General features: G+C 48.2%; 1 long non-coding RNA gene across 1 annotated transcript in view; it reads right to left on the bottom strand.

Annotated features, from left to right (window-relative positions):
- Positions 1 to 238: 238 nt before the first annotated feature.
- LOC115063646 overlaps positions 239 to 5256 on the bottom strand; it is a 56930-nt gene continuing 51912 nt past the window's right edge. The window contains exon 3 of the long non-coding RNA XR_003843531.1: positions 239 to 562. This is a non-coding gene — a long non-coding RNA (uncharacterized LOC115063646). The remainder of the gene's footprint in view (positions 563 to 5256) is intronic.

The raw sequence follows: 5256 nt of genomic DNA on the forward strand, positions 1-5256 counted from the left end.
GACTGTCAGCCTACCAACAGTGAGTCTAGAGAGATCGTCTTGAAAGATCTTCTAGAAAGGTATAAAACATAGGGCAAGCATGGCTGAGTGATAAGATTCCAGCTCCACACACTTTTAAAGATACCCTGTGTGCGGTTATGATAATCTTGGCAAGTAGCCTTGGAGAAAGTTGCCTGATGTTCAAGTTTACAGCCCTTTAAATTGGTGTTTCTGGATAGCTAAGAAACAGACAATTGCATTTTCTTTCCTTTTGCTTTTAATGAAGAAAAGGATCAAGACATGGGGGAGGGCCGATAAATAAAGTAATAATAGATTAATTAGTTGATTAATTAAAAGATAACAAACCAGCTGTAAAAGAACATCACCAAAGCTCTGCAGGCCCATCACCCTTGAGCACTGAGTAGTTAGTCCATTCCCGGGTGGAAACCCTGGGCGGGCCTCTCAGCCGTGATCAGCAGGCAGCAGGTAGGGGTGCTGCTGGGGGCACGTCCTGATTTTTCTGTGTCTGTGTCATTTTCGATCAACTGTGTCATGGGGCTTCCTGTTTCAGCTCCCAGTTATTCTGAAACAAAAATATGCAAGAAAAACATAGGTCACTGCCAACCGCACTGTGACAGTCACTCTAGTACATGGAAACCGAAAAGGGAGACAGATCAAAAACGCCACTGTGAGCAGGGGATCAAATCAGTAACACAACTATTCACATAGTGATATCTGAAATCCAACTGTGGTCGTGAGCTGTGACAACCCTTTAAAAGCCATTCAGGGGAGAGCAGGAAGGCAAACATTCCCAGAATTCTACTGTCTTGTTTGGGGTCACCCTGTTGTGACTTCCCCATGGGGGTCTGATGCCCAGTAAGCTATGAGATTCTACTACTGTGTGTTCTTGATTTTTACTGGAGACTCACACAAGACTTAGAAGACACCCCAGGTGATATCTTGAGCTCCTGCCTCCAAGGACCCAAAGCAACCTCGATTAAAGTCCACTGGGAATTCCAATTCATGGAGGTGCAGGGCCCCTCAACACCTCTCCTATCTGAGACTCTGAAGATAACTGTGGGCTCACTTGAATTTGGGCCAAGTAGCCCCTATAGGAGAGAAGGAGAAAAAAAAGATGAGACAAGCCCCTCCCCACACACAACAAAGCAGAGGTCGCAAGGACAGTATAGGGCTGAGAGAAGTTCCAGAAAGACTGTAGTTGTATTCATAACTGCCCTGCTGCTCAAGGCCCCTGTGGTCAGCCTCCCAAAATGCACCCCTGTCTGCAGATCACATCCTCAGCTCTCCCAAACAGGTGAAAGGATATTTCCAAAAGCAGAGTAGGTAGAGAGATACATAGGGTGCTGTGCCCTCAAAAGGCATGCTGTAGATCCACAGAGCCTGCTCTGCACTCAAATCTGCTACACACACACACACACACACACACACACACACACACACACACTGGAGCAGTTTTTCCACGACATGGTTGAAGACAATGCTCCCATGGGAGCAAGGTGAAATCTAAGCTGGCCACAGTTTCCAGCTGTGACTCTGAAAACACTGCTGAGAGCTGAGAAGTCAGTACCACTCAAAACTTCCCGGGACATCCCCCTGTCCCCTCCGTGGGCAGCCTATTTAAGATGCTACCCTGGGTTCACCCTGAGCTCCAGAGGACTTTGCACTGTCCACGGCCTTTTGTTAATGACCCACATTTTTTTCTGCAACATCGGAGCAGGGAATTGCATGATTTTTGGAATAGCTCCATCTGTCCCCAAGAGATCCCTTCACAATGCATAATGTACAAAGGACACGAGAAAGAGGAAATATGCAAAGTTGCTCAGACGGGTGTATTGTGTGTTTCCCGACATGAGTGTTGTTGCTGCGTGGAGTTAGGAAGGAGGGCAAATTGCCCAGCCATTGAGCTCCGGCTGAGCTGCTTCTAAGGACCCTCTCTGAAAAACAAAGCTTCCTAGAGGGTCCAGGCTCTTGACAGCAGCAACTGTGGCAATTTAGTGCCTTTGTTATCCTTTAAAAGGCCCCTATTGTCAGTGGCAGTGGGGAAGTTTCTGGAAGCTGGGGAACCTGTCTGTGTGACACCTACACAGTCAGGGGGAACAGCATCCCCCCACCACTACCCCTAACCCCCCCCCAACCCATGAATCTCTTGGGAAAACCAGCTTCCCGTTTTGTGTCCTGTGAGCCAGCATTTTCTGACCAGGCTCACAGTATCCGCCATCTGGCCCAGGATTTCATCTGCAGCGCCTTCCTGGGTGGGCAAAGAGAAACAGGAACTGGGTGACGCACCAGTGGCTGACATGGGTGGAAGGAGAAACTGGCTTCCTCTAGCTCTACCCATGAAGCAGAGATAGCCGACTGCCCTGTCCTCACCAGCCTGCCTCTTCTGAGTGGGATGCAAGAGTCAAATGGAATAGTTCAAGCAGTTACAGTACGGCACACCCAGCCAAGTGGGTACTGAAATCGCAGAGAGGTGATAGGGCCTCATAGACACAGCAGACCAGGCCATAGAAGGAGGAAGTGGACACCCTTTCCAAGGTCACACCAGATGGGGCACAACTGGACTAAGACTTGGGTCTTTCCCACCTAGTTCCCATGGGCTAATGGCCAAAGCTGAAACGTTTCTTAAATTCCAGCTTACCACTGCAGACCCTGAATAAGCTGGCCTGGGAGCTTTTGCATGGATGAAAGTAATTCCTGTGAACCCCATATTGGATGCCTATCTCACTTTCATTGGAGAAGCCCAGGCTAGCCTATTTGGATACTATAAGAAGTTTGTTCCCAATTCTCAGCAATTCTCAAGGACGTCTTCCATAATCAAATGGACACTGAAAGTGGGGGAGACCACCCATTCCTCCCCAGTACTGGGTTGAACCTGAAGGGGCACCTGGTCACATGTAGGGCCATGCTGCTCTCTGCTTTGGTGAGCTTTGCTCTTCTTGTGGATCTTTAATATTTGCTATTAGCAACTTCCCATCCCCACTATGGAAACACAACTTTATTTTCCCTAAATGTTTTGAACAGCCTAGGACCCACACATTCCATACTGAAGACAAGTGCTCATCAGGGAACAGAAATGTAGTTCGGGCTAGAGGTGAGAGAATGAGGCATGAGCCCTCAATGTCCCCGGCTTGTCTCTCACCAGGGTTCCTGTGTCCAGAGCTACATCCATGTATCTCTAAGCATATTTAGAGCCTTTGGGGGCTTGAGTGTTGTGATTCAGCTTCTACAGAATGCTCCTGGCTCAGAAAGTGACTATGTAGTGTATGAAGACTTTCAACCCCCTACGGCAGAGTCTGAGTCCCTTCCAGAGCTGTGCTAACTCACCCAGCTTCTCTCATCTACTACTGACTAAGTACAGCATCCCATCTAACTAAGTACAGAATCCCATCTGACTAAGTACAGCATCCCATCTGACTAAGTACAGCATCCCATCTGCCAGAGTGTCCAGATGTGTGGTTTTCACCCAAGCCGGGCATCCGTCCTCTCAGAAGGATGCGTGAAGGCCATCTCTTACCAAGCAGGCAGAGCCAAATGCACAAGGTTCCCAAAATCCAGAGGTAGAGCTTGACAGTCAGAGCCAGGTTCCCCCCCCCTCCGCCCCCCAGCATCCTGGCCATCACATTTTGAGTGTCCTGGAATGGCCAGATGCTCACGAGAAATTCCATACCAGAGCCTCAAGGATCTCATAAATGGGCTCACCTTTCAGTAGTCCTTGGGTACCACTAAGGACTGCCTCAGAGTACAGCACAGGTAAAAAATGGGCAAAGGATCCACAAAGGTAAAGGTCTGGTCTCCCAGGTTACCTTCTGGTCTCATCTTTCCGCACACTCCCCTTCAACTTCCCTCTCCACCTTTGCTAGTTAACATTTTTTTTTTCAAAAAACAAAACCTTCTGCTTTACAGATTTACACAGTCTGACTGGCCTTGTGAGAGGCCAACGTTATAGACAGCCCCGTGGTCACAAAAAAATTCAAAGGGTCTTTGAAAAGCAGCAGTCACCTCCAAGGTTGGGTTGGAACATGTGAGAAGGACCTCAGCCTTCAAGACAAACAGCAACAACCTAGAGTCACGATCCTTCAAGCACACCAGTGGCTTCGGGCCCTGGACGCAGTTCTCGGTGCACAGGTCTCTGGACCAGATCATTCTCTCTACAGCAGCACGAAATCACCCGAGGATGCATTAGGTATGCAAACTCTCAAGCTTCCCCCTGCGTCTTCTGATTTGGAAACTCTAAGGGTAAAACCTGGGTTGTCCTCACAGAGCCCAGAAATAGAAATAGAAATGCAAGGGCCACCAGTGGCAAGTGATGGCTTGCTCCAAGTAACAGCCTTGAGCACTAGTGTAGTCTCCACCGACCCTACTGGCCACACTTAGTCAATTACTAGTGTCTAGTTTCAGTAACTATTCTCAAGCCACCCAGTGGATGTTAGGGGTTAGGATTAGGGTTAGGGTTAGGCCCTTTCCAGAATCTTTCTGAGAGGACGGATGCCAGGCTTGGGTGAAAAATACACATCTATCTAGACAAATGGGATGCTGTACTCAGTTAGCGATAGAGGAGAGAAGCTGGGCAAGTTGGAACAGCTCTGGGAGGGACTCAGGCTCTGCCTTAGCGGGTTGGAAGCCTCCATATAATTCACAGTGGGCAGGAAAAGTGGAGAACTCAAAAGGCTTCCAAGGCTTGAGGAGACTGTAGAGGAAGAGCCTCCATCTTCTGCTTTTGATGCTGGGCATCTGCACAGCACAGACCTGAGCTGGAGGCCTCTCAAACTCAGGATCAAATCTCAAATCTCCTACACCAAACTGTTCAACCAGCCAAGACACCCATCACTGCATCCTCTCCCCGGTCTACACAGACCTACTGAGAATATGGAACCCTGAGGTCTCTTGACAGTTCCTTTCGACAAGAACAGAGTCATGCTATCAGCTCCACACACATTACTGTCACCCGGGGAAGGAGGGTAGATACAAAGTCACACACCTCTTAGTCTGGCCATAGTGAAGTGTCAGAGCATAGGTACCAGACAGAACAAAGTACTCATACTGAGACAGGTAGGAAGCACAGAAGGGCGGGCCAAAAATGTAGGCTGAAGAAAATTGTTGAATAACAATAACAACAACCAAAAGCTTAACCTTGTACAGGAAGTAGAAGAAAATAAAGAACGAGGGAAAGAAGAAAAAGAAAGGAAGGAAGGAAGGAAGGAAGGAAGGAAGGAAGAAAGAAAGAAAGAAAGAAAGAAAGAAAGAAAGAAAGAAAGA

The sequence above is a fragment of the Mus pahari genome, chromosome 3 (assembly GCF_900095145.1).
Source record: "Mus pahari chromosome 3, PAHARI_EIJ_v1.1, whole genome shotgun sequence".
NCBI classification, from domain to species: domain Eukaryota; kingdom Metazoa; phylum Chordata; class Mammalia; order Rodentia; family Muridae; genus Mus; species Mus pahari.